A 10,511-nucleotide genomic window follows, 5' to 3' on the forward strand; every position below is an offset into this window, starting at 1 on the left:
TGTCCAAACCAGATCAGATTACAACATATCAGTGACCAAAATGTCCAAAACAGATCAGATAACAACATTTCCAAAGGACCAGCTCCTCCATCTCCATCTACTTGCTGTCCTCCTTCATTACCATCATCTTCTATCATTTCTATCTCTTCTTCACTCATCTCATCGGCTCTTTCTTCATTGTAGTTCAATTGTTCCACGTCTTCAATATTTTGCTCCATCACAAGACTTGATGATGAACCTTGAAATGAGTTGAGTGGAGAGCTGTACATTCCTTAATCAAAACACATTTAATAACCAATACAAATTTTGATTAGCCAAAACAGAAATTTAGAATAACATTTCTAAGAAATAAGATACAAAAGTAATAAAACAGATTCCAAGAAATAATGCCCACTTCAAGCCAATTTTAACATTTCTTTAACTTGTTCCTATCTCCTATCTCAATTCTCAAGCTTACATTCAGATTAATGAAATAACAGAGAAAAGCTCTTAAAAACTCTTAAAATGGCAATCCAAACAAGGGACAGTGATGAATTACGGGGAAATACTGAATCCATAGTTCCAATTTGTTTGTGCATGCAGACAGTGATGAAAGGACAGTGTAGTGGCATTTCCAATAAATTAAATACGAATAGTGTCATCTGAAGATAGTACACAATTCACATGCGCTCTAGTGGTCTGACTGTAGCCAACCATCTCGAATGAAACTCAACCAGATCATCAGAAATCGAAAAGCAAAGCAGTTTATTACTAAACTAAGGAAACAGGAAAAACAAAAGATGAGCATGGGCAATGAAAGTGGAAGCTAAAGTTGGAATCTCTTTTGATACAAAAGTATAACATACTGATGTGACATGAAGAGATGAGAACTCTTTAAAATCAAAATTTTCATGATTTGGTGCATAACAAGTCCTGGCTTAATGGATGGCTTTGAATATATGAATCAATTTAAAGATGGCAGCTTTCCTAAGTGCTTTGCCAAGGAAAAACATAGTGGGAATTGACTTTGAATGCAAACAACTAACGTTAAGATGCAATTGTCAACTTAATCTGCTATTGAAGTAATATATATGCATGTACTACCTACATGTGTAAGCAGATTTTTGCTAATTACTAACTTCAAATTACGTAAATTAATTGCTATTTAGTAAGCAAAAGTGCATCTATCTTGCTAACTGCCTAGAAATATCCTGCAAATACCTCAGATGACATTTAATGATCACAAGGGATCAATTACATACCATGGTTTTTAAACATAGGAAATAATCTGCCTGATTTATTTTCAGAGAAACAAATATTTACCATAATTCATTTTTCAAATTGAAATGGGAAGTCAGTCTACTTCTTTTGATTGGAAAGCATACATAGAAGGTAGTGTACGTGAATGGTTGGTTGCTCAAAATTGATAACAAAAGCACTTATTACATACTCAACCACCTTTCTAATTCATTGATTTTTTTTTTGTTGGGTATATGGAGCCATATATAGATCCTAAATTCATTTAATTCCCGCAGGTTAGCTCAGAGCTGTATGGGGACAACTATCCAAGATTTTTTACATATTGGACAGTAAGTGTCTAAGTGGCAGTGGCATTAATTATTGCCATTCATTCATCTTCTTTAAGGAACTTATGATTAATCGTAATTAACTTGACCAAATTCATCAAGCTAATTCAATGAATGATGTACAGAGCGATGCATATCAAGCCATAGGTTGTTATAATTTGCTATGCTCAGGCTTTGTCCAGACCAATAATCGAATAGCAATCGGAGCTGCAATTTCTCCCACGTCTTCATATAATGGTCCCAGTATATGTATATATATATTATATATATATATATACTACTAAATTTGCTAGCTAATTGAAAAGAAAAGAAAAAAAAAGAAGTGATTAAAAAAGGAATTAAGTAGACGGAAATCAGAGGAACTGGTATCAATTAAACACACATCTCTTACCACAAAAAGAAAAACTAATTAAACATACTTGTTGGTATCTTTTGAAAAGAAGACGATTTGGATATGCCAACCTATGATCAAGAAATTGCAAAAATTGAGAAGAAATGGTTACCAGAATGCAGCGAATCGGGATATGGTAGAGGCCCCTGGCTCTACCGAGGTGGCTCCGTATGGCTGCGGCTGCGGGTGTGGAACGGGAAAAAAGTTGGCAGAAAAAGGAAAGAAAATTCAGGATAGCGCCTGGCGGTGAGAATGGAGGGTGCAGGCGTGCGACTGCGGCTGCCGGATGCGGCGTGAGAATGGTGGCTGCGGGGTGAGAATGGAGGCTGCTGGGTGAGGCGTGAGAATGGAGGCTGCGGGGTGCGGCTGGAGGGTGACGGCTGTGGGACGGGAAAACGTAAGACCAAAAGAGGAAAGAAAATTAGGTCTACAGACGGAGACGGGAGATGACTTACGTTAGAGTACCACATATACATTGAAATAACGAAAATGCCCCTACCCTTCGAGCCTAACGAGCTTAAACGAGCCGAGCATAGCTCGGCTCGTGTATTAAACAAGTACTGAGTAGAGCTCGAGCTCGGATCGTTTGTCTCTCTTAACGAGCCGAGCCAAACTCTTATCGAGCCGGGTCGAGCTCGGCTCACGAGCTGTCCGGTTCGATTAACAGCTCTAATGTCAGTCTAAACAAGACTTGATTTTTCTAGAGTTTCTTGAGCATGAAGAATCTACCTTTTGGCCGCCTCCAACCTTCTTATAAATATGTGATGATCCAAAACTTGGAGGGCATAATTGGAGAAAAGAAAAAGAGAGGCAATCCTAGTTCTTCTTCTAGCAAACCCTAGCCAATTTCTCTTGCTTTCAAGAAGGTTGAGAAAGATACAAGGAGACAATAACTTGATGGTTGATTGAAGATTTGATGGAAGGATGTTCATGACTAGGGGTGTCAACGAATCGAATCGAGCTCGAATACTAGTTTGATCGAGTTCGAGTTCGACAAAGTGCTTAAGGCTCGAGATCGAGCTCGAGATCGAGCTCGAGATCAACGAATATTAATTTTACATGCTTGAATTCGATTCGTAAGGAATTCGTGAGGATCGAGTTCGTGTTCGAAATTGCTCGAGCGGTCGAGCTTGAGCTCGAGCGATCGAGCTCGAATTCGAAATTGCTCGAATCGTGATCGAGCTCGAGCTCGAGCTCGAGCATCCGAGCTCGAGCTCGAGCTCGAAGGTCCATTAAAAAGGCAGTTAACATCTCTTGATACTCCACTAAGGTTCAGTTATTTAGCCCAAAAAAGGCCACGAAATCAAGAAAGAAAATAAAACCCCTACAATGGTATGGTTTGTACATAACAAGGTGCTATTTTAAGCAAGATACAAAGGAGGCAACTATGGGGGGATCCCAGGATACACAAGTTTGCCAGTGAAATGAACGCTAGCAATATCTTTTTTGGCCTTGACATTTGTTACATGTTAAGGCTAAAATCATACATCTAATGTCTGGACACAGAACACAAATAAGTAAGTCTGCAATATCCTTAAGCAGAATTTGTCCTTCATTCATACATAATTCCAAGTTGTCAAACTTGTCAAACTATCAAAAAATTTAGCAGCCTAATGCCAAGTTGTCAACCAATATCCAAATTCATCCATACATATTTTAACATCAAAACCAGCATCCAAATTCAAAGATAAGTTAGCCAACCAACATCCACCAAGTCACACAAATAGAAACAACAAAGACAAAGTGTCAACAACTCAACATTCAAGTGAATGTCTTCAACAGGCAATGTCAATTGTCAAGAAATAACCATACTTAAAAAAGTGAAACAAATTTTACAATTAAAGCAGTAAAACAGCAACTTCTTGTCCATTCCACAATAATCCTTTCCAACTTTCCAATTTCAACTGCAGGCCCTATCAAAAAAAATAATTTAAGTAATAAAATAGTAGTTGTAAAATGTAAAACAAGATATTTGAAGAGGAATCGAAGTGTTAAACACAAACAATGTACCTTTCCAATTATCACATTCATTTTATGGGAAGTAGAATCTCTTTTGCTGCCTTCAATTTCTGCAAAATAATAATAACAGTAACAATAACAATAAATAATAAACTAATTTTGTTTCAATAACATGAATTTGAAATAAACTTACTTTTATCTTTTTTTTCACTCCATGAATGTTTCGGCACCAATCTCCGGCACACATAAGCATTTCTACAGTTTCAGGAGCTAGTGAGGCTCTATAAGAGTCAATTACTCTTGTTCCAGCGCTAAATGTAGCCTCAGAAGCAACTGTAGTAATAGGAATGGCAAGGATATCGGCTGCCATCTTGGATAAAATTGGGAATGTGAGCTTGCTATTCTTCCACCAATTCAAACAATCAAATTCATGTCGCGGCATACTTGAATCAATCTTGATTGGACCATTTTCCAAATATATGAGTAATTCAGATTCTTGAGGCGCTCCAGTTTGATATTCCCTCACATACTCATCAAAATCATCCCAACTCGAACCAGAAGCACTGCTTTCAGAAACACTACTTGAAGAAACCTGAGAATCCTTTTTATTTCCACCCTCACGAAGTTCATTTGCTTGCAAATATTCATTGTATAATTCAAAGACAGCATTTCTAACCTTTTCAATATTTTGCTGAGCTTCACTAGGGGAAAAAAGTTTAGGAAAGCAATATTCTATAGCAGTCATTTTCTGTCGGGGATCTAAGACAGCAGCCACAGCCATTAATAGATTACATTCTCCCCAATACTTATCAAATTTGAATTTCATCTTTCTCACCATTGCTCTTACGAAATCATCATCATCATTAGCCTTACTATCCAAAACTAGCTTTATTCTCTTAACTTCTTGAAGAAACAAATTTGAAGTTGGATAGTCGCTACCTGAGATGATGTTCGTAGTTGCCCAAAATGTCTCTAAAATGCTGCATACTTTTTCAACTTTCTCCCAATCTTCTTCGGATGGACAGCAATAATATTGTACCATCTCGTTCTCGATACATTGGAAAAACCTCTTTGAATTTGATTGCACAGTTCAACATCTCGAATGTAGAGTTCCACCGTGTCCTACAATCATGAATAAGCTTTCTTCCGGAGAGTCGAAGCTACTGCACAATTTCTGAAAATAAAATTTGTCGACTTTCTCTTCGGCCTACAAAGTCAACACTGTCACGAATATTTTCTACTATGTCTACAATCTCCCCGAGACCATCTTGCACCATCAAATTCAGCACATGACCACAGCATCGAACATGAAAAATTTTGCCACCACAAGCTAAGGGGTTACACCTCGAAAACGTATCCTTTAGTAACCGGACAGCCACATCATTAGCTGAGGCATTGTCGACCGAAATTGTAAAAATTTTGGTCTCGATGCCCCACTCTTTGACACATTTGAATAGAGCGTCCGAAATGTCAATACCTCTTCGAGGTGGAGGAAGATTGATAAAGTTCAAGACTCTCTTTTGTAGCTTCCAAGAACAATCAATCCAGTGCCCTGTGATCACCATATACTCGATTTTCTGGTTCTTGGACTTCCACAAATCAGTGGTTAAACTTATTTTCTCAACATCCTTCAACTGATTTTTCAATATCTTTTTCTCAGCTTCATAAATCTTCACACAATCAGCTCTACAAGTATTACGAGTAAATTTTTTCCACTCCGGCATTCCTAGTTTCTGCATGTAGTTGAATCCCTCTTCCTCTACAACGCTAAATGGGTGTTCGTGCATCAACACCCATTTAGCAGCTGCCTCCCTCATCACCTCCATCTCAAACTTCCCAGAATATAGTGGAGGAATAGGAAATATAGCTGCATCAGCCGGTGGAAAATTGAGCACTGATTGTTGAGAAGCTTGTGATAATTGTCTTAAATGAATCTTTCTCTTCACACAAGAGTTGCTATGTCTTATCATACTGGAAGTGGTCCCCGTTGCAGTCCGGGCTAATTTAGTTAGGCAGTGAATACATTCTGCCTTTCTTTTTCCTTTTACTACAACCTCTCGAAAGTCATCCCAAGCTTTAGACTTTTTTGCTCTTTTGCCTTCTTCAGCCTCCTCCGTACCTGGCTGCCCACTTTCGCCATCTCCATCTTCTCTATTTTCAGCTTGTTGGTCATCGTCAGCCTCTTGATTGAGTGTTTCATGACCTTCCTCACTAATATTGTGTGAGTTTTGAGGATCGGTTTCCATTCTTACCAAATCTTGTTCTGCACTATTTGCATTAGAGGAATCTGCCCCTGACATGACTCGATTGGAATAAGATTCAAGTGTGGTTATAGGCTGACCTGAAAATAAAATAAATTTTAGCTAATTTTCGAATCAAAAGCTGCACTTGGATGAGAAAAAAGAGCTAATTCTAACTAGTACAGCGAATTCCATAACGAGTTCATCCCAGTAGTTGAACATTTTTAACTAAAACAGCGAATTCCTATAATACAAGGAAATTTAATAATGAAGATAAAAAAAATTTATACTTAACAAACCTGAAAATAATCAAGAGGGTTAAAAAAGAACTATCAAATTGTAGATGAGAAAGATCTCCATAAGAATAAGCAGTGAATTCAACATTATGGTTTCAGAGAAATTCCATTCCATTATTGTGTGCGAACTAAGGGAAGAAAACCACTGAAGACCACATGAGTAGGCTTTGTTCTGAAAAGAATAAGCTTTAGTCACCAAAAAAATACAATCAAGATTGACTCTTCAAATGCTAAATGCATCAAATGAGACATCCGTAAGTATGTCTAGCTATATCTTTCCACTGAACTTAATTAATATGTTTAAGTACACAAGGATTGATAGAAATTTCCAATTGATAGCATGATAAGAAGTAAACAGCAGAAGCTAACATAACAGGTTTACCTAATAAAATAGATGAAGGAAGCAACTTTTCTTATGTGCATCCTTGTATTGAGTAAATTTACAAGTACCTCCATCAAGAAATGTATTAAAGAAATGTATTGAGTAAATTTCTTCAAGAAATGTATTAAAGAAAGAACTCTCACTTTAGCAAAAGTTTGAATAATCTAAAACATGTGATTGGGTTAAAATATTACGGATACCATCCCATTTTACTGGACCTCCATTTGAAGTACGCATTTCTCCAAGTCCAAGTTACGTGTATATACGTGCAGTAACTCTCACTCCAAGTCCCAGGACAAAACATTCTTGAAAGTCTTACTACTGTTAACTGCTCTGCTGGGCATGAAGCTGGAGAAATATTTCTGTTTCTACTATGCAATGCAGTAGTAATAACCGCTAAGTAGTAATATACTCCCGCCGTTCACCTTAAAACGTCCAAGAAACATGGAGTAATAAAGAACACAGCACTCCAGTGGAGCATGATTGGCTGGCAACTAGTAGCTATAAATAACACTAGCCAGTGGAACTAATGTGTATCTTCTAATGTTAGGAGATGTTATACGGTATTTTATTTCCTAATGACAGAAATATTACTTATTTGCTTCTCTTGCTTTGTCTTGGGTGTAAAATGTTTTGGGATTAATTTACTTTTCTTGGATAAATTTTAAAGCAGCTAAACTCTTTGGAGGAGTTGCTTTTGGGTTGAAAAAAGAATAACAATAGGCTGTTTTATTCATATATACAATTAAGTACTTGCAATTACTTAAAATGGGGTGGTTGACTCCCTCCAAAAAATAAGGACAAATTTGTTCATCAGTCACTTTAAGTCAGTTAAAAGACAAACAGAAATTGCATTTCATAGGGTAACACAGAGAGAATTGAAAGTATCTCTAATTACAATAGGCAATATGTATTTAAGCCTTACAAAAGAACATTTTTAACCTAACCATTTCTTCAAATCTTGAACTCCACAAATGGAAGGAAGCTTAACTTCCTATTGAAATCTAAATCTCTCTGTTTCTTGGGTTTTTTTTTTCCTATAATTTTTTTCGTTCTTGCCATTCATTGGCAATGAACTACATAATCCATCTTTGTACAAGGTTCATTACAGTTAAATACCAAAAGATATCAAAATGGTGGTCATAGATTGTGTATAAGCAAGTTGTGAGATGTAACGACCGCAATTTTCCATTTGTGCAGATTTGTCGCATACCTAACTTTTATTATCCCTCCAAACAAATTATTGTATCAAGTAGATTTCTTACAATCTCCTACTCAAGAAAAAAAAAATTCTTGATTTAAAACCCACCCCCAAATCGTTCTTTACTCCAGAGATCACAGAATTTAAGCCAAATTACTTAAGGGACCAGCCAAATTACTTAAGGATAACATCTTACCTGCTGCACGACTGCACCCTGCTTCAAGATCCAAGGATTCCAAGCTCCCGGTCACCGCAGTGCCGCACGCCTGCACCGACTGCACAATCCAAATGGGTGGAGTAGCAACAACGAAATGAAACGGCTGGAGCTGGACGGCTGGAGCTAGCAACCCAAATGGGTTTGATTTGAGATTGGAATTAGGGATTGAGGTGAGGAATGGGGATTAAGGAATAGGTAATTAGGGACAGCCGTGCACTGAGGTGAGGAAGAAGAAAGAAGACGGCGTTTTTGGACAGAGATTGAATTGAAGCTCTCGACGGCTTGACCTAATTAGAGTTTGATACTTTGATATGTGAATTTTTTTTTTTAGGAATTATGTGGAAAGACAAGAATACCCCAATTATATTTTGAATTTTAATAGGTAAAACATGTAATTAAGCTTACAACTATATATATCTAAGTAATTTTACAAATATAAAATTATATATATTTAAATATACCTTAAGCTCGAAAAGCTCGCGAACCTATCGAACATAGCATTTTTAGGCTCGAATTCGATTCGTTGAAATATTCGAATAGTTCGAGCTCGACTCGAGCTCGATTTTACCGAACTCGAGCCCATCTTTTTCTCGAACTGCTCTCGAACTATTCGCGAGCAGCTCGATTCGTTGACACCCCTATTCATGACCAACCCAACTAATCATCCTTGTGAAGTTGCTCTTAAATTTCTCTCTTGCACAACTTGATTAAAAAAACATAGTTATAATACTATAAGTATTCTTTATTAGTATGCAAGGCTTAATTTTGAATCTTAAAGTGATGTATAAACTTGTTATGGAGATGATGAATTGACTATGATTTATATGTTAAATCTACTATTAATGTGACGGCCCCACCTTCCCCTAAAGCGAACCAAAGGGTCAGCGGACCGCCTGCCCAACTCTCGTCAGCACTATGGATTAAATCATTAATAAACCTTACCAAATGATCCAAAGAACTTTGGAAAAATGAATCATCGGAAAACGCAAAGGACCGCGGCCACGTCTAAAGTCGACCAAATTTTTTTCTTCCTCATTCACCCTTCACACTCGTTCGATTCCCTAATGGATACAAGAAAGTTCACATAACCATAGAAACGTACAATCTCAAACGAGTACTCTTGAAACACTTGATTAAACACTTATATACATATATACATCAGATTCTTCAACAAGTTAACTTGAAATACAAGCCATAATAACCATACATATACAAAGTACAATTAGTGTTTCGGTTACAGAGGAGCATGATCAAAAGATTGTCTATACTAGTTCGACTCTTTCTTCAAAAATCATAACTCTCAAAATATTGAATCCTGTAAGGAAAACAAAGATAGCGGGAATGGGGTGAGCTTACGCTCAATGAGGTACCACAAGTACAAGTAGTCAAGAATCATGGCATTTCACTTTAGAGGCACATATACACAACATATAAGGAAATGAACAAACACCTCAAATAGAAAGGATACAGGTGGCTCTCAGGAGTCAAATTCCCAGTGCAGTACTTGATCACAATTCGTTGACTTTCCGTCAACGTTCGGAGAAACAAACATGACTGTAGACCCCACTTTACATCAAATTCAGTTCACCAAACATACCCCCTTGCCGGACCCGAACTCTTCAACCGGAAACAGGAATGGTAATCCTCACCAGTTCAAGCAAAGATAACTTCAAAAGTTTTCTCCCAAAGGATGATTTTGATCACCGTCACGTCCTAACAATAACCAAAGTAAAACAATTATGATTTCCCCCATCCACGAACCCAGGAAACGAAACGCACAAATGAGGCTCAACTACAAGTTGTGTGCCTAGTCAAGTTAACTACTAGTGCGAAGAAAAAATAATGTGATGTTGGAGTAAAAAGGTAGCAATTGATCTTAAAAACATGAATAACCCTAAAATCTTTCGCTCAAGTAACAAGTACGTCCAACTAGCCCTCAAGTGAAAATTTGGGCAGCACGCCCTTTGTATTTAGCTATTTTTCAGCCATCCATGGTTTCATTATTTTCCTCAATTTAGTCCCAAAATCACACACAAGCAATGTTACCACCATAGCCTTTCAATTAGGCTCCAAAATCATCCAATTGCAACACAAGTCTAATACCACAACCGGAAATCAGGTTTTGACGGCAAAAGGCTAAATTACAGATTCGACATCTTATCACATTTTAGTCACAACTAGAGTTACGTTTATCGGATTGGTATGAACTTTATACCATTTCGAAACTAAGACAAAGGGTTACAACTTTCATGAAGACAAC

General features: G+C 37.3%; 1 long non-coding RNA gene across 1 annotated transcript; it reads right to left on the reverse strand.

Annotated features, from left to right (window-relative positions):
• Positions 1-3,804: 3,804 nt before the first annotated feature.
• On the reverse strand, positions 3,805-4,207 carry LOC113750134. The gene is made up of 3 exons (XR_003464637.1): positions 4,109-4,207; positions 3,967-4,025; positions 3,805-3,869 (listed from the first exon to the last, which is right to left on the reverse strand). It is a non-coding gene; the product is annotated as an uncharacterized LOC113750134 (long non-coding RNA).
• Positions 4,208-10,511: the final 6,304 nt, after the last annotated feature.

Source organism: Coffea eugenioides, chromosome 1 (assembly GCF_003713205.1).
Source record: "Coffea eugenioides isolate CCC68of chromosome 1, Ceug_1.0, whole genome shotgun sequence".
Classification (NCBI taxonomy): domain Eukaryota; kingdom Viridiplantae; phylum Streptophyta; class Magnoliopsida; order Gentianales; family Rubiaceae; genus Coffea; species Coffea eugenioides.